Raw genomic sequence first — 19774 nt, forward strand, 5'->3', positions numbered from 1 at the left:
AGTCCTCAATTTCTAGTGAAGGCAGGGAGAGTGAAAATAATTAATTATAACAACTATTCTATCAAAGGAAGCATTTATGGATTTATTGTAAACCAATTAAAAATTACAAAAACATTGCCTTAGTTTGGGTTGCTGTAACAGAATACTACAGACTGGGCACCTTAAACAACAAACATTTAATTCTCACAGTCCTGGAGGCTGGGAAGTCCAAGATCAAGATGCCAGCAGATCCTGTGTCTGGTGAGGACACTCTTCCTGGTTTGCAGAGGGTTGTCTTCTCCTTGTATCCTCACATGGCCAAGAGCAGAGAGGGCTCATTGTTTCTTATAAGAACACTAATCTCACCCATGAGGGCTCCACTCTCATGACCTAATTACCTCCCAAAGGCACCACCACCAAATACCATCACATTGGCGTTTTAGGCTTCAACATATGAATTTGTGGGGGACACAGACATTCAGCCCATAGCAAACATTTCAAAGAATCAAGGAATACAGATATATAAAAAATTTAAAAGTATAAATTGACAGTCTTTCCTTTCCTCACCTTTCCTTTTTACAGGTTTATTATTTCTTTTACAGATTTTATTCTTTCCTTTTTTTCCCCAAATCTCCCCAGTACATAGTTGTATATTTTACTTGTGGGTCCTTCTAGTTGTGGCATGTGGGACACCACCTCAGCATGGCTTGATGAGCGGTGCCATGTCCACACCCAGGATTCGAACCAGCAAAACCCTGGGCCGCCGAAGAGGAGCACACGAACTTAACCACTTGGCCATGGGGCCGGCCGCTTTACAGGTTTATTATTAAGAAAATTGCTTAAGTATATCAATAGTCAGTATTTTATGGTGTTGACTTAGTAATTTTTGTGCCATAAGTCTTACTATAGATGATTAAACTAATGTGTGAAATCTTGAATAAACATATTTTCACTTAACACATCATCTGGGAAGACAGCATGCATATTGTAAGGGAAATAACATTGGCAAGATGTGAGAAGACTTCAGCTCTGGTCTTGAACTTTCTCCTTTTACAATTAATATCTAAATTCTAAGTTTCTAAGTAAATTAAAACATAATTTACTTTCTATTAAAAATTCCATTGTGGATTTTATTTTATCAGTATTATAGTAGACAATACCAAAAGGTTTTGAATGTCTTTAAGAATATCTCTCCATTCATTCACCAAGTATTTACTGAAGGCAGAACCCAGGCTAAGCACACTCCTAGGCATCAGGGATACAAAGCAAGGGTCATGCCCTCGTGTGGTTTATGTTCTAGTCGGGGAGACAAATAATCATCAAGAAAACACAAATACAATTTGTGATAGAAATAAGTGAAAATGCCAGTATGATTGTGTAGGTGTATGTGAGGGCTGGAGGCTTAGATTTTAGATAGGGTGGTCAAGGTCATCTTCTTCTAATGGAGAAGATGTTGGAATAGAGATCTAGATTACGTGTAGGGAAAGACACAGAAGATGTGGGGGCAGAAGGAACAGCAAGGGTAAAACTCTGGGGCAGGAATGAGCTGAGCTTCTTGGAGGAACCCCTTGAAGGTAAGTGTGGATGGATCATTGTGAAAGAGGCTGGTTGGAGAGGTGGGGTAGAAAAGGGAGGGCAGATCTTGAAGGATAGTAAAGACAAGGCAAGGAGTTTGAGGTTCATTCTAAGCCTGAAGGGAAGTCCCAGATGTTTTCAGCATAATGACCTGATCTGACATATCTTTTGGAAAGACCACTCTGGCTGCTATGGGGAAAACACCCGTAGGATGGCAAGAATGGAAGCTGGAAGCTAATGAAATAGCCCAGTTGAGAGATGAGATGGCTTAGACAGTGAGGGTTTCACTGGTCTGTTTCACCAAACATTTTGAAGGTAGAGTTGTCTTGAATTGCTGATGGATTATATGTACAGTGCGAGGATAAGAGAGGGATCAAGAACAACTCCCAATCTGAGCTACTATGTAAAGTGTGCAGCTCAAATCTGGTGTCAGGTATTTGCCAAAAATCAGGGGCAATTGCCTTGTGTAGATTAGGCTTAATTTTTGATTCTATTAACATAAGCAATGAGTGGTAATTTCAAGATATGCAAAGGGGTATGCTGTCCTTTATTTTTCTCTCACTACTTTATTCTCTACTCACTAACAATACAGCAATTGACTTTTGATCTGAATTAAACTTTTTTATATATGACTGGATCCTCTTTTGGGGAGGTAGACAGAGGAGATTTAGACCATAATTGGGCATCTTCATCAGAGAAGGGGCTTTCTGATGCTCCCTTTAACCCCTCTTAGGATAGAAATGCTTGGCAGTGATGACACCCAATCAAATCCCACACCTCATTCTGTGGGTTTCGTATGAGTAAGCCCGTTTCCGTTCTTTGGTATAATATGAAAACACAAGCTAGCACAATTTTTAGATAGTTTCTCACAGGAACTTGGCAGCTTTACGAGTTCCATTTGGTACCATAATGTAAAAGTTGCCTTTCTGAGAAAGGCAGATAGAGAGAGTGGCAGGACTTCCTTCAGAATAATAGCCTAGACAGAGACAGAACCAGCTTCTTTGTGACCTGAAGCTTAAAGAACTAAGGAGCCCTTCTTCAAGGTAAGGAACAAATAATTACAAATATAAAAATTAGAATGAGAAATTATTTAGTATGAGAAAAAAATCATAAAATGATAACTATTTAAAGCTGATAAAACCACAAACATCACATAATACACACAAATATCCTTTTTTTTTTTTTGGTAAATTAATCATCTGACACCCTTCTGTATCAATTTGTCCTTACTTTTTCCTGGTTGCATAGACTTTGATTGCTTTAACACAAAACAAAAATTAGGTAATTTTTGAATGGAGAATACATAAACATAATTTGGTTTACATGCTGGCATGGTTGATGAAACTTTTTAAAAAAATTTATAGTTGGGATGCGTAACGTGTCTTCTCACACAGATGTATTCACTGTTTGGAGAATTATGCCCTACGAACACAGAATTCTGATTAAATCTATTTTGCACCATTTTTGTAAAAAAAAAAAAACTACTATGGTTTAATGATTGAAATACTTTTGAAAGACTAACTCCTGGTTCTGTATGCTTCAAGTGTTATTCCTCTTCCTCTACTCATGGAAATTTAGTGCCGGGCACATAGACACCTTTGCACCAGGATACAGTGCTGGCCCTGCCCCTTTGTGTCAGGATGCTGGGGGAGACGACAGGGAGCCATCTGCATATTCTTGAAAGCCATTCCCACACTGAGAAGGCTACACAAAGAATGATCCATGAAACGCATAAATATACCCTATTAAACTAAAACTGAATGTATTCTCAATTTCCCTGTAGTCAAATGTCCAAAATGTCCATGTGTACTCTATCGCCATCCTGTCACCCAGGAATGTGACAAAACTGGAAGTGAAAAAAGACAGTACTCTTAAACAGTTTGAATGAACTACCTTGGCAAATTTTACTAAAACATGATTGTGTGAACGCATACCCGGGCCCTCTCTCAGCACCTGGGATGGGGCCTGTGCAGTGAGGGGCCCTGAAACCTCAGCTTTATTTCTTAACTTTTCTTTTAGTTAAGAGTCACAATTTGGTGCATCTTTTTTTTTTTTTTTAACTTGGTGAGAGAGAAAATAATAACTAAATAAGTGGTAAGCTGTAAAAGAGCTTCAGACTCATAGAAGGGAAATTTGTTCAAGAATCTCTGAGCACATTTGAAGAGGAGAAAGGGGAAAATAAATGACCTGTTTTTAGGGCATGTTAGGTTTTAAATGTTGCACCTGTGGATCCTGGGTGTCTCATTAACATGCAGATTTTGACTGACTAGTACTGGGACAGAGCCTGAGTGCATTTCTAAGTTCCTGAGTATTCCCAGTGCCAGTATTAAGATAATGTTTTGAGTCATGAGATCTTTGTAGTAGTAATTTGCGTGGTGATTTCAAGTCTCCAGAATTAAGCTCCAGAGTTTGGGCTTAGACACGGAGATTTTGAGTGTCATCAGCATGGAATCATCTAAGCATTAAGGGTAGTCAAAGATGAGAAAAGGACACACTGACAGTTAGAGCAGGCTTTCTCAACTGGAGCTCTTCATCTAAACCACAGATCTCAGAAAATGATTTGCATGATGATTTTCTCCATCCCAAGGATGGCACTTACCTAATCCAGTCTAGACGTATAAGGGGGAAGTGACATCAATGGATGCCTTTGGATCTTAGGGCTTTGCACTCTGGGGAGCTCTGGTTGAGAAAGGCTGATTTAAAATATAGCAAAATACAGCAAAAGAGAAATGATTCATCATGGTAGACTGAGAATGACTGGCTGGGAGGTTAGAGTAATATCAGGAGCCTAGGGCTTCCTGGAAATTCAGTAAGAAAAATGTATCAAGAATAAGAAAGTGATCAACTATACAGTAGTCCCTCCTTATCTGAGGTTTTGTTTTCTGCAGTCTCAGATACCTGCGGTCAACCATGGTCCAAAAATATTAAAGGGAAAATTACAGAAATAAACAATCCATAAGTTTTAAATTGCACACTGTTCTGAGTAGTGTGATGAAATCTCGCACCATCCTGCTCCATCTTGCTGAGGCGTTAATCACCCCTTTGTCCAGGGGATCCACACTGTAAATGCTACCTGCCTGTTAGTCAATTAGTAGCTGTCTTGGTTATCCGATCGACTGTCGTGGCACTGCCGTGCTTGTGTTCAAATAACCCTTATTTTACTTAATAATGGCCCCAAAGTGCAGGATTATTGATGCTGGCAATTCAGATATGCCGAAGAGAAGCTGTAGAATGCTTCCTTTAAGTGAAAAGGTGAAAGTTCTTGACATAATAAGGAAAGAAAAAAATCATATGCCAAGGTTGCTAAGATCTATTGCAAGAACTAATATTCTATCTGTGAAATTTTGAAGAAGGAAAGAGAAATTTGTGCTAGTTTTACTGTTGTACCTCAAACTGCAAAAATTACAGCCACAGTGCATAAGTGCTTAGTTAAGATGGAAAAGGCATTAAATTTGTGCAATATTTTGAGAGAGAGAGAAATCACATTCACATAACTTTTATTACAGTATATTGTTATATGTTCTATTTTATTATTAGCTATTATTGTCAATCTCCTGTGCCTAATTTACAAATTAAACTTCATCATAGGCATGTATGTATAGGAAAAAACATAGCACATATATAGGGTTCTGGACTACCTGCAGTTTCAGGCATCCAGTGGGGACCTTGGAACATATTTCCTGTGGCTAAGGGGAGCTACGTATAAAAGTTGTTAAGAGATCAAATAAAATGAGGGCTGGTTATTGATTACTATTCTCTCTTCCCACAAGACAGGCTGTGTTGACCTTGACAAGAGCCATTTCAGAGAACGAGAGATAGAAGGTTTGATTCGAGTGGGTTCAGGAGAGAATGTCAAGTGAGGAAGTTTAGATGGTGAGCATAAACACGTTTTTTGTAAAGAGTGGAAAAATGAGCTCTAGCTTGCCCCAAAAGGGAAGAGGTTGGGAAAATTTTTTGTTAAAAGATGAGAGCTATTGCAGCCTTTTTTGTATGCTAACCAAAATGATCCAGTGAGAGGAAAAATGGAAGATTTTGAAGTGAGAAGTGACAATCTTAGGGGTAAAAGCTTCAGCTGGAATAAAGGGAATAGGAGCTATGAGGAGACGAAGAGTTGGCTTTATAGAAGCGCATGGAACATGAAACAAGAGGGGACCATATAGGCTCAGGTGTAGGGCTGGACATATGAAGAGAATTAGAGAAATTATCAGCAAAGGACAGATGTCCTCACAAAGATATAATTTTTCCACCCTTTACAATACTTTTTAGGGCCATGTCTGCAGCTTCATACAGCTGCAAAAATTCTCCTGTATTGTTTCAATTCATTCACTCAGCAAACACTCATGGAGGACCAGCTGTCTGGGTGTCAAACGTTGTTGTTTCACAGGGTTGACTGGATTTGTCCATGGAACCTTTTTTCCTCTGCTGTTGATGTCTCACCACACTCACTGGGGCTGTTTTGTGAGTTTATTGGAAAAGAGTGGGCAGATAACATCACATAGAAAGGACTGGTTAGGATTAAGATGTGGGAGCCCAAGTTCTGGTATCGTGGAACTGTACTAAACCCTTCCCTGTATTTTTGGGAAACCCTGGAATTGTCAGGAGTATATGATATTACATAAATTGGATATTTGGAGGTAGTCGTATATCTCATAATCTCCTCGTGCCCCAGCACCATCTGACTCCCAGACACTCTGGTTAGGAAACTCTTGGATACCCTCGACCCTTCATTCAGCTACCTACCAAACTATCCTATCCTATACTGTCAAGACTGATCAAGGACTCTTGTGCCTAACCCTTCATTTTCATTTCTACACCTTCCTCTGCGTCTCAGCCCCTTAGAACTGACTGCGTGAATTTCTGTGATAGGCAACCAGTTGGTCTCTGCTGCTTCAAACCATTCCTTACTCCGTTTCCTAAATCACAGGTCAGATCCACCACTTTCCTTCTCAAAAATTGCCATTTACAGAAAGCCTGAATTCAATGGGACATTTGGAGCCTCCAAATCTGACATCTTTGTCTTCATTCCTTCTTCCATCCGTTGAATCACCCTCTGCTGGAGCCACCCAGAGCTACCTACCCCTCGTGCTCTTTCTTCTGCCTTCTCATGCACTTTCATGCTTTCTTCACTTCTCCTATTCTGTTTTCCAAATCTGAAATGTAATATACCCTTATCTTGGCCTTTCACAAACTGTTTCAGGGATTCATCAAAAATTCTATATTCTTGGCAAAGCCTTCTGGGATATTTCAAGTCACAATGACTTGCTCCTTTGTCTCCATCTCCACAGAAGTTAGCTTGCACAGTATTACAGTACTGACTTACATCCGCTGTGGTAGCTACATGCTTTCCCATGTTTATTTCCCATATTTGACTATCAATTCCTTGCAGAGGGGGACAGTATTTATTCATCACTGAATGGTCCCCCAAGCACATTCACACAGTGTCTCTCAAAGTGCTTTCTACACAGTAGGTGTCCAAAAAATTTTTCAGGAGCGCATCAACCAACTAATTTCTTAAGTATTTCAGAGAAAGTGAAATAAAAACAACTTTGGGCCATTCACCAGATTGTAAGTGCAACAAGATCAGAACATTTTATTAACTGCTTTATTCACAGCACAAATAACAAATCTCGATTCAATAAAAATTTGTTGTATCAATGATTAAAAGGTTCTAAGGATCAATGTATATAGGCCTATGTGATGGTTAAGGGGAAAAAAATAACTCCAGTGAGAAAAGTAATAAAACGAAAATAACTTCCAAACGAAAGTGAGTCATTCACAGCTGGATTAGCAATGATTGGTATGTCCAGGAGAAATACACTTTCAAAAGAAGCTGAGAAAGATGCTGTGGACACCATCCCTGGCTGGGAGGGGATTACAGGCACGATGAGAATGTTGACAGAAAATCTAAGTTGAGATGCCTGTGTTCACCACTATTTTGGCCTGCCTGGAGAGCCTGAGCAAGGCTGCAAACTGCAGAAACCACAGCAAGTAAACGTGCCAGCTCAGTGCATCTGGGCAGGAAGGGGGCTGGGTTAGTGCTCCTCGGCCAGCCTAGGCTCTTGTGTATCACAGAAGGGACCAGAAGTTACTGTTTCTCTTGGGGTCAGGGATAGGCATGAAAGCTGGGGAGGCTTGGAGGGGCTCATTTTGGCACAGGCTAAGTGACCCTGAATCCAAGGGCTGATGCACAGGCTTATCAGGACTAACACAATGACTTTGGCAGGTGAACTGTGCCACTCAGAGCTGGACAGGGACCTGCTCAGCAGCAGGGGGTGCTGGGCTCCCCAGGAGCATGGCCTGGCTGTGCAAACACACTGGGACGTACATCAGCCTGGGCTTGAGCAGAAACCCAGGCAGGACTCCATAGTTAAGACTGGATCCACCTCCTCTCAGCAGAGACCAGCTAGAGGACAGCCAGGACCAACAAGTCGGTGCAGGGAGACCAGCTTAAGGCCAGCTTAAGGCCAGGACCCCTTCCTCCATCTTGACATTAGGAGGACAGGAAGCTTCCCCTACAGCCAGCAACCAACTGGGGAAGCGGCAGAGGAGGGAGGGGAGGAACAGGTCTGTTAGGAGTGGAACTACATCAAGGGACTATTTACCCAGTAGAGACGACACAGAGACTGCGGGACTGCTAAGTTTACATCTCCCCATCCTTTGTCCCAGCCCAAGGAAGCAGGGACTGGTGAGGAGGAGTAGCTCAGCTAGAGAAAAAGAAAAAGTGCCATTTAATTTGTTTTCATGACCCCAGTGTGTTAAACTGCAATCTGGCAACTTGGAGGTCCAGGGGCTGTGGGAAGAGCAGCTTCAGCTGGAAACCAAGTGGTCGCCTGCCACTCAGACAGAAAGGGTCATAATGCCTCAAGGAGAGCCAAGCTTGACTGGGAAGGGATGGAGAGAGAAACAGTGGAAGGTCCAGATCACAGCTTGAGCTTGCTGACCCAGGGAGGAAAGCTAAGTGACCTGGAAGAATGGTATCCGTGCTTCAAATCTGCTTGCAACTAACTGAATCATGTGTGTTTCTGTAAGAATTCTGTTATGGAGCTCTAACTCTCCTAAACTGCCTGTGCTGAGTATCTGGAGATGCACTAGGATGATGGTAGAAACACTTTGTGTACGTCAACCCATGCCATTCTGAAGTGTTCAATAAGGGTGTTCCATGGCCAGAAGCAGGGAGAGGAAATTCTCCTGATGTCCACAGGGGCCAGAGCCAACTGGACTAGGCAGTTGCTCTCACTCCAGCAGTCATCTCTTTCCTTCTTTGGCTGAGGGATGGGGGCATGGAGGACATGGAGAAAAACTTCAAGAGATTGGTTCTGTGGTGTTTGAATGACTCTTCACTACTGCCCATAACATGCCCACATCCAGAACTGGGTTGAGACCCTGAGCTCTTACTCTCTAACTACTTTTGATAGATTCCTTTTCTTTGTGAATCAAGAGCAGCTGATCACACTGTGCCTTTAGCCCTGGACTATCTGATCTACCTTTAATCATTTCACTAGTCGTTTGCCGACATACTAACCTGATACATTAAAGTTTCCATAATGCCATCCAGGTCATCATCTCTACTAATGTAAGACCAAGATAATTAAGATCTTTACTTTTCTTAGAAAGGAAAAAAAAAAAAAAGCAAGGTCTATTTTTTAAATGTATAATTTACATGTGGCTACCTCTTCACTATCTATATACTTAATTATAGATTGTAAAACTAATTATGTGTTTTGTGGTGTTTCCTCCTGAATCCACTCCAGATAGTCTACATTAATCTTCACTACCTCTTTGTGAGATGTGGCCATAAGATCAATGATTTCCTTTTAACAGAAAGAAGAGAAGGGAAGTGGTTTGACCAAGGTTACTCAGCAAATTAGTGCTGGCACCCCGCATAAAGCCCAGGTCCCATGACTCCTGCTCCTGTACTCAGTCCAGGAAACCTTGTTGCCCCAAACCATGACATCGTTTCAGGAGTGGCTCCAGTCCAGCTAAGCAGGCAGACCTCCCCCTGAGGCGTTGGGCTAGCCAGAGAGGATGCAGCCAACGGCACAGCCAGGTCCAGTCTTACCCTTAGACCAGAAAGCAGCATAGACTAAAGAGATTAGAGGGCAACAAAGAAGCAGCCTCCCATCTCCACCCAGTGCAACAGACCATGCTGGAGCCCCTCAGTCTCATAAACCCTTTGTCAGCAATAGCAGAGGTGCAATGTACCCGTCAGTCACATTAATCTACTAAAAAATTGAGACTTTATTACACGCAAGGGCCTAAGGTATTTCTCATGTATCATCCCATTTAATCTTCACAAAACATTGTGAGGTATGTATAATTACCCAAACACGTAGTTGGTAAGTGCCCGAGCCAGGATCTGAACTCAGGTCTAACTTCAGCCTCCTTGTTAGAGCAGAAGGCAGCATGAGGGCGAGTCCTTAACAGAGTGAGTCATTGCTACTCATGAGGACAGGAGAGACAAAGATGAGCAAATCATCTCAGAAGCCGGCTCAGTAGGAACGAGGAGACAGAAAGTAGAGTGAGAGTCCCTCATGTCATCTCTTGGCTGTGGTACTAATTTAACTTTGTGACCTTGGCATAGTCAAGCCCAATGTCAAAGTGATTCCATGGAGATAGGAATGATTTCTGACTGAATGGACACTTGGAAACGGGAAAATGATGAATTCCACGTGGATGAGGGGTTACAGGGACATGCCTCTCGAGTGGGCTGGACCTCTCACTTTTTATCACTCTTTTCTCCTCATCACTGCTCCATTTTAAGCATCTCAAATAACTCCTGCTTTCCAGATATACAGTCCGGTGTAAATATGCAGAACATTCTGACACTTAAAAATATGTCCATAGCAAAGTAGGACAGGTTAGAATTACAGTCTAGCCTGCAGGCAGAAGGGAGAGAAATGAGTAGGTAATTCTTCACCTCCTGAAGTTACAAGGAATAGTTTACCAGCCAATCACCGCATAGGGAGGATAAAATTACTAACCAAATCAATAAACACATAGACTAGAAAACAAATAAATTATTTCAACAGTATTTCAAAAACCCATGTTTCATCGATGATAAATCTCTGAGTGGAAGGGAAGCTACGAATACTGTACTTATTTTAAAGACTCAATATATGACCTCAGTATCTTCAGGGTGATACATTCATTTATTCAAAAGTGCACCATCAAATTATGTGAATGGGTAAGCCTCATTTACATATAATATGCCAAGCAGTGATAAATTAGAACTCGCAATATACAGTGCCTCAGTTCCCCAATGATAAAGTCAACTAATTTCCCAGAAATGACTGTTTCCAAAGTTTACTGAAGACTCTTGCACTGCAACCTCACTATCAGATTAAATTTTTGACAAAGGATGGTGTGTCACGTTTACGATGCTAACCTCACAGCTGTCACAGGGCTGGGCATCCAATAAGCACCCGTGAATGCACAGGAAGATAGAGCATCACGTTTACCCCCAAGCCGGTGCCATGGAACTGGATCTTTGCGGTGGGATCTCATGATTTTGTGAGAACACACTCTCAGAATGCTACCCAGAGCACATTCAAATTTAATTCCAAAGCCAAACATAAGTGCTTGGATTATTTATGCCTTGGCTGCCCTTCATTAGTGCAAATAATTAAAAGCTGACTGTAAATAGAGGGGCACATGGACTGCTGAGATAAACCAAGAGATCAGCCTTCGCGTTAGTCATTCTGTTTTCTTTTGTCCTTTTGGTTCTTCGGGTGTTTACAGAGCTTCCTCCATTTGTACCACGTAATGCCTGCTGAGGGACAGGATAGAAAGTTTTATCCCCATTCCTCAAATGAGGAACCTCACACCCTGAGATACAGATTTGGCCAAGGTCACCCCAGAAGGGGCAGGAAAAGAAATAGATTTCAGTGCTTCTGTTTCCTCTCGCAGGGCTCTTTCTACTCTCCCACCTCTTTGGCATATTTTACTGAATGCACCAATAGTTGGCACCACTCGCTCATTCAACAAGTACCTACCGAGCGCTCACTGCCTGCAGGGGACTATTTTAGGTGCCGCAGATAGAATGACGAACAACAGAAAGATCCTGCCGCCATGATACCAAGGGACTGATAACACAACATGCCAATCATGAAGGTTTATTCTTTTTCTTCTTTCAGCTCTCAGCCATAAGAGAAATTAACAATTAGGTGATTGACTTTGAACCCAAAAGATGATAAGAAAAAGGATTACTTGCCTATTTGTGAGAGTCCTAGTTTCCTGTTACTGAGACTTGTGTGTGGACACAAAACAGGACATGCTTTCTTCTTATATACGGCATATGTAAAATGGATCCAAATGAATATAATGGAATGTAGGATACTGACCAACCAGTCTATTAAGGTGAATATTATTGAATATATGTGATATTACATTATTTCAATTTCTAAAATGGATTCTATCTCAGGAGGTTTTATTGTTCATCTATGAAATATTTACAAAACCGTTCTGGGCAGCTGACAAATAATAGCAAATTTCAGATGTGCTTAGAAAGCTATTGGGAAAGACAGAATTTCATGGATAGGCAGATTTTCTAAACTGTATGAAAGTTGAAATGTTTCTAACCTGAACAAAATAATGAAATTTATAAACAGAATAAATTACAATACAGCTTCATAAATTAGAAATTGATCTTTCTAATGCTTGAGCTTATAAAATACAAAGAATATCCTTTTATTTAAAAAGGATTCATTTACACAAAGAAATTTTTAATAAAATCTTCAGTTATTTGGTAATGTTAATTTACTCGTCACTTCCACTGCCTTTCCTTGTTTGTAGGTTTCTTTATCCGCCCTGAACAGTCTTGGCTGGAGGCAACCTCAGAAATACAGAACACTGTTACAGGCTTCTCCTGAAAATAAGAAAAAATTGGTGCTGGTCGTGGTTACAAAATTGCTGATAGGAAGAATGAGAACTCTATTTAGTTTGGGGATTAGAGGAGTGGTTGGGACTAGACATTTTGGAGTAACCATGAAAAACACTTATTCCACTTCACAAATTCAAAGCCTAAGGTAACACACTGTGGGGAAGAACAATTTTTCAATATAAATACAGTTTACAAAGTAAGGTTCTAATTTATGAGGCTGGTTGCCCTAAGCCACAGAAGAACCCCAAACATAGGATTCTATAATTCTATGCACCTCGCTCATTTTGTTTCTTTAGTTTGCTAAATGTTTCCCGATGCATGAAATAATAGCAGCTGAAATTCTGCAAGCCACAAAAATAGTCTCAAACTTAAAAATCTATGTCCTGATTTTTCAAGGCTGACATCAGAACAGGATGCTGCATCAGATTTTCTAAACTGGAACACAGGGAGTGTAATGGGGAATCAATTGTAGCCATGGTTCAGAACAACAGCGAAATCAGCTCCAGACAGGTACTGCTGCTTTTCATGATGGCGAGGCCACTGCTCAAGGAAGGCAGCCTCAGTCAGTTCTTCTCTCAGCTGCCACCTTCTCCCTGAGGTCCCCCTCCTAGAGCCATGTCTCTGGTCTCTCTGGGAGACAAAGCTATGAGGTTTGGCCATGAGGTTTGGCCAGAGCAGATGACTTTTGTTTAATTTTATTTGCAGAGTCAAAGGAAAAGGGGCTTATTTTATTTCCAACACAGCAATTATTTCAGTGTTCCTAACGTCCATGCCCAATATTTGCTTGTGATCCACCATAACTTCATTTCCCTTTGTTCTTCTCACTTTATATATTCTTCATTGGGGATCTCTTCTGTTCCCATGTTTACAATCGCCTATTGTTTAGGATGCCAAAATATCCATCCCATCTCCCTCCTCGGTTCCACATCCATATATCCTACAGTCTACTGGACAACTTCACCTGGATGCTTTGTGGCCAAAATGGACATCTTCATCTTCCTCTACCAATCTGCTCTTTCTCCTGCATTTTCTTTGTATTTCAGCAGACAGATTACCACCAGCACAGTTGTCTAAACCAGAAATCTGGCAGTCATTGTCATTCTCTCTCACCCTGCCTCACCAAGTTCTGTATTGATTCTACCCGTTTTGTTATACAGATATATTCTGTCCTCTCCTCATCGTCCATCCCTATTGTCACTATTTTAAACATCTGGCCTGTACTACTGCAGCCTCCTAAATGGTCTCTTTTCTTCTAGTTTTATTTCCCTCTAATCTATTCCTCACCCTGAAGCCAAAGTTATATTTCTAAAATTCAAATCTGATTAGGTCACACTCCTACCTAAAATATTTCAGTGAAAACCTATGATATAGAGTAATGGTTTTTCAATATTTTTGCCAGCAAAAGTTCATTCTTCTCTATTTAAAGTATATCCAAGAGGTGTAAGTGGACTTGTTCTGCTAGAAGCAGAGGAGGTGAATCCCTGGACCCTTTATGTCTTAGACTGAACCCCACTTCCTCCCCACCCTCCTCACAGAGTTTGAAAACAGTTGATATGTCATCATAGCCTTATGTCTCTCTGTTTACCTCCTCATACTGATTCTTATCCTCTCTCCCTACCACCAACACCTGCATCTCCAAATTTATTTGTGCCGTATCTGAACTTTGAAGAAAAGAGTGACTATGACTATAGTACAGAACATAGCTGTCCCTGGTCATTCGCTTTTGTTCTTGCTTCAATCTGGACTATGCCTATGAGCAGCAAAAATCCTGGGATCTCCCTTCATAACTCATGGGATTACCATTACCTCTCTCCTGGTTGAGACTTCCTGTTTCTTTTGAGTGCTTTTTTTTTGGTTTTGTTTGTCTGTTTTTTGTTTGTTCTCTTGTTTGATGGAACAAGGCCTCCAGTGTTTCATGAGGAAAAGTGAGTGAGTGAGTGTGTGTGAGATAAATTTTTGCATACCTTATTTGTCTTAAAATGTCCTTATTATATCCTCACTTGATTGATAGTTTGGGTTGGTCTATATTGTAAATAGGAAACAATTTTCCCTCTAATTTTCAATTTCAGGAGCTTTTTTCTCCATTGTCCTCTAGCTTTCACTATGCGTGAAGAAATATAGACTTTCTAATTTTTGATCTTTTGTATTTGACCTGTGTTTTTTCTCCCCTAAATCCTGTAGCATCTTCTAATTGTCCAAATTGCTCTGAAATTTCACAGCGATGTGCCTTATTGTGGATTTATTTAGGCCACTGGAGCTTTTCAGTCTGACAACTCACGTCCTACTCTCCTAGGAAACTTTCTTGAATTGTTTCATTGATTTTCCACTCCCCTTTTTCTAGAACCCCTATTAGTTGGCTGTTGGAGATGGACTTTCTTAACTAGTCTTCTAACTTTCTTAACTTTTCTATTTTCTTTTCCTTCACCTTCCATTCTTTATGGGAAAGAAATTTTATCAACTCTTATCGGGTTCTTTATTTCTGCTATAATATTTTTAATTTCCAAGAATTCAGTTTTGTTTTCTGCAATATTTTAAACTTGTTCTTGTTTTGGCGTTGTAAAATCTTTTCTTATTTCTCTTGGTATATTTAAATGATAGAGTGTTTTCTCCCTTTTCTCTAGTTTTTATTTTTTTGGCACAGTCTATATTTCTCTGTTTGTTTTATTTCTGCTTTGTTTTGGTCACTATCCTTCATTTTACAGGCTTTCTTTAGGTATTTGTAACCCTTGGATATCTGTTCATGATTAAGAGTGAGAGATTAAAAGAATGATTAGAACCATTGAGTCCATAGGAAGGGCTTGTCAATTTTGAGCTTCTCTGTTGAGTGATTTGGTTTAAATGTGTTCTCAGCCTGGAAGATCATCAGGTTTCTTTTCCCATAAAAGAATACTGAACTCAGTGTACATTTTGATCATATAGGCAATGAATCAGACCCCATCCTACTCCAATGGAGCAGCAGGGCTGGTGGAGCCCTCTGTGCTCTAGCCAACCAGACACACTTCCAGAGTCGATACAAAGTCCCCTCCTCTATAAAACCTGCTTTGATGTCATCCTGCCCCGTAGACCTGGACAAAATTAATTGCATCCTCTTTGAGGCTTTCAGGACACTTTGTATCTTACTTTACTTTAGAACCTATCAGGTTGCAATAACTTGCTTATGTATCCCCTTAGATTTTTATTTCCTTCAAGTAAAGAGCTATATCTTTTTCAACTTTTAAACTCCCATACTTGGATTAGTACTTGCTATGGACTGAATTATGTCCCCCCCAAAATTCATACATTAAAGCCCTAAGCCCTCAATGTAATAGTATTTGGAGATGGGGCCTTTGGGAGATAATCAGGTTTAGATGGGGTCAAAAGATGGGGGCCTCATGATGGCATTAGTGCCCTTATAAGAATAGATACCAGCGAGCTTGCTGTCTCTCTCTTTCTCTGTCATGTTGAGGACAGAGCAAGAAGGCTGTCTGTAAGCCAGAAAGAGGCCCTCATCAGAACTGGACCATGTAGGCACCCTGATCTCAGACTTCCAGCCTCCAGAACTGTGAGAAAATACATTTCTGTTGTTTAACTCACCCAGAATACGGCATTTTGTTATGGCAGCCAGAGCTGACTAATATAGTACCTAACACAGAAATGAATCCCATAACAATCCTGACTAAATCAAGATGGGGGCTACTACCCTGGAAACAAATTCCTAACGGCAAAAGGAAATTTGGTTCAATGTGCCGAAAAGAAGAATATCATATTCCTGCTTTCCTAGGTTCTGTTCCTTTTAGCATTCTTTATAAGTGCATAGTAGTTGAGAGCCTGGTTTCAGTATCATTCCTGACTTTTGACCTGACTCTGACACTTACTAGTGGTTGGACCAGGAGCAAATTCTTAATTTATTTGTGGTTGTTTCCTTCTCTGTAAAAGGGAAGCAATAAGTGTATCTACCTCAAAGAGTTGTTTGGAGAATTAAAGGTTCAGTGCTTAGAAGAGTTCTGGCAAAAATTATTTTCTCAAAAAATAGTATTTGTAACACTGAACTGCTCACACCATTACACCACAGGAATTCTAACCAATGACCAGTGAATTGGAATGTGTCAGACTATTCCTGATTTACCCCAAATAATCTGCCTCTTTAAAACCTCTTCAGAAACATTTTTGCTAATTGTCTGACTGAAAAAGAGGCTAGATATTTTTCACACTTGGTTTTTGTCCTAACATTTTGAGAATGAGAAACTTTTCTTATTCTTCTAAAAAATGTTATCTTTCTTCCAAGAGTAAATGATTTGTTCCACTTGTCTGGCAGTACTTCAGCTAGGCTGTAGGATGGCTAGTGCGAGGAGAGCCTTTGGGTAGTATGTTAACTGGTCCAAATGAAACCAGCAGAGAGTTAGCTGTTGAAGACTAAGTAGCTAGGAACTAAAGTTTTTTTCCTTTTTGCAATTACTGATTACAGCTTTTAACTGTTGAACCCACCCACTGTTAGCTGCGCTATTTAGGCAATATGCTATCTGACTCCCATTAGGCTCCTATAGATAACATCTTCCTGGAACCTGGGTCACCATGGTAATGGGTATGTGAGCTGTTTTTCAGGAATTGGAATTCCTTGTCCACTTCAGGGTGGTTGAGACCACCAGCTCATCAACTGGGCCCACGCAGATTACTGATAGGCGACCTTTTGACATCAAGAGCCTAAAACTCCACCCTTAGGTCATGCTAATGCCGCCATTTTGTGAACGTGTCCTATGAAGAAGCATAAAGTCTCACTACACTTTCGCAGATCATCAATTACTTCACTTCTCCTCACCTCCAGTCATCTATCTTCACATTTCAGACCACCTTGTCCTCCTACCCCATTAATATCCCTGAGTCCCTGTTTTCAGGGAAGTGAATTGGAGAATCATGCTCTCACCTCTGCGCATGGCTGCCTTGTGAGTAACTCTCTTTCTGCTGCAATCTCATCGTCTCGGGGTTTGGCTTTCTGGGCAGCTGGCAAAAATGAACCTGGTTTGATAACACAAATTCTAACTTCTCTTAGGAGACAGTTTGAATGATTTCTTTAAGATTAAAGGCCAAAAGTTCTAGATGGAGATAATGCCATATAAAGTATTGAATGACGTTATTGAGCTGCCGTGAAAATTGCCAAGTAATATTCCCCCCAAACCTTCCACAAGGGAGACAATCATTTGCCAATGAGACTTAATGAGGTGAATATTAGAGAGTTATGCAAATTGCTCCAACATGAGACTTGAAAATTGTTATTCCTCTTTGATTCTTTGGATGTCTCTCTCTAGCAATTCAAACCATAAAGAGGTACTTAAAAAAAGATGTGGTACCTTTTCTTATCATGCAAATATGAATATAAAATGTGAATAAAAGTAAAATTATAAATTATAAGTTGAAGAAAAAGAAAATGTATCAGTGTTATTCTGAAAAAAGAAAATCTACTTTTCTCAAGGGAAATCATCCTGCATTATTTTTTCCTTTCAAAAAAGATGTTTTTCTTTTTGTAGGTACTAGTGGAAAATCAAAATTATATTTAAATGAAGACTCATTAAAATACACATCTTTTAGGCATTCTCTGAATTTTTAAAACACTTGGAAAAGTTTAATTAATATCCTACAAAAGAGAAAACAAAAGCATTCCTGTGAGGACCAGACAGCTTCCCTGGTGACTTCTACAACACATTCAAAGAATTGTTATCAATCCTCTTCGAACTCTTCCAAAATTTTAAGAAGAGGGAATGCTTCCAAACTCATTTTACATAGCCAGCATTACCCTGATATCAAAACCAGACAAGGAGACCACAAGAAAAGAGAATTACGGCCCGATATCCCTGGTGAACATGAATGCAAAAATCCTTGACAAAATGTTAGCAAACTAAATTCAATAATACATTAAAAGGATCACACACAATGATCAAGTGAGCTTTATTTCAGGGATGCAGAGATGGCTCAACATCTTCAAATAATCAACCTGATATACCACATTAACAAAATGAAAGATAAAAATTATATGATCATCTCAGTAGATGCAGAAAAAGCATTTAACAAAATTCAAAATTCACTTACGATAAAAACTATCAACAAAGTGGGTATAGAGGGAATGTACCTGAACATAATGAAAGCCATATATGACAAGCCCATAGCTAACATCATACCCAACAGTGAAAAGCTTTCTGCTTTTCCTCTAAAATCAGGAAACAAGACAAGATGACCACTCTTGCCACTTTTATTCAACATAGTATTGGAAGTCCTAGTCAGAGCAAAATGGCAAGGAAAAGAAAGAAAAGGAATCCAAATTAGAAAGAGAGAAATATTTGTGGATGACATGACTTTATATACAGAAAACCCTAGACTCCACCAAAAAACTGTTAGAACTAACAAATGAATTCAACAAAGTTGCAGGATATAAAATCAATATACAAAAATCTGTTGCATTTCTATACACTAATAATGAACTATCAGAAAGAAAAATTAAGAAGACAATCCCATTAACAATTGCATCAAAAAAAAAAAAACCTAGGAATAAATTCAACCAAGGCACTGAAACATCAGTATCCTGAAAGATATAAGACATTGCTGAAAGAAATGGAAGACACAAATAAATAGAAAGATATTCTATGCTAATGGATTGGGAGAATTAATATTGTTAAAATGTCTATACTACTAAAAACAATCTACAGATTCAATGTGATCTTATCAAAATTCCAGAGGCATTTTTCACAGAAACGAAACAATCCTAAAATTTGTATGGAACCACAAAAAATTCCAAATAGCCAAAGCAATCTTGAAAAAGAAGAAAAAAGCTGGAAGCTTCATGCTCCGTCATTTCAAGCCATATTAAAATGTTATTGGAATGAAAACAGTAAGGTATTGGCATAAAACAGACACATAGATCAATGGAACAGAATAGATAGCCCAGAAAGAAACCCATGCATATATGGTCAATTAATCTATGACAAATGAGGTGAGAATATACAATGGAAAAAGGACAGTCTCTTCAGTAAATGGTGTTGGAAAAACTGGACAGCCAAATGCCAAAGAATGACACTAGACTACCATCTTACAGCATACACAAGAATTAACTCAAAATGGACTAAAGACTTTAAGGTAAGACCTGAAACCATAAAACTCCTAGAAGAAAACATCAATGGTAAGTTCCTTGACATTGGTCTTGGCAATGATTTTTTAGATCTGACTTTAAAAGCAAAGGCAACAAAAGCAAAAATAATCAAGTGGGACTACATTAAACTAAAAAGCTTCTGCACAGGAAAGGAAATCATCAACAAAAATGAAAAGAGAACCTACAGAATGGGAGAAAATATTTGCAAACCATATATCTGATGAGGG

General features: G+C 39.7%; 1 protein-coding gene and 1 long non-coding RNA gene across 8 annotated transcripts in view; one reads left to right on the forward strand and one right to left on the reverse strand.

The window, feature by feature from the left end:
• NKAIN3 (sodium/potassium transporting ATPase interacting 3) overlaps window positions 1-19774 on the reverse strand; it is a 600276-nt gene that overhangs the window by 209403 nt on the left and 371099 nt on the right. The window lies entirely within an intron of this gene.
• Window positions 2430-19774, forward strand: part of LOC123290032 (uncharacterized) — a 54071-nt gene continuing 36726 nt past the window's right edge. For all 6 annotated transcript variants that reach the window (XR_006534296.2, XR_011493180.1, XR_011493181.1 and 3 more), the window contains exon 1: window positions 2430-2597. This is a non-coding gene — a long non-coding RNA (uncharacterized lncRNA). The remainder of the gene's footprint in view (window positions 2598-19774) is intronic.

Source organism: Equus asinus, chromosome 12, assembly GCF_041296235.1.
Source record: "Equus asinus isolate D_3611 breed Donkey chromosome 12, EquAss-T2T_v2, whole genome shotgun sequence".
NCBI lineage: Eukaryota > Metazoa > Chordata > Mammalia > Perissodactyla > Equidae > Equus > Equus asinus.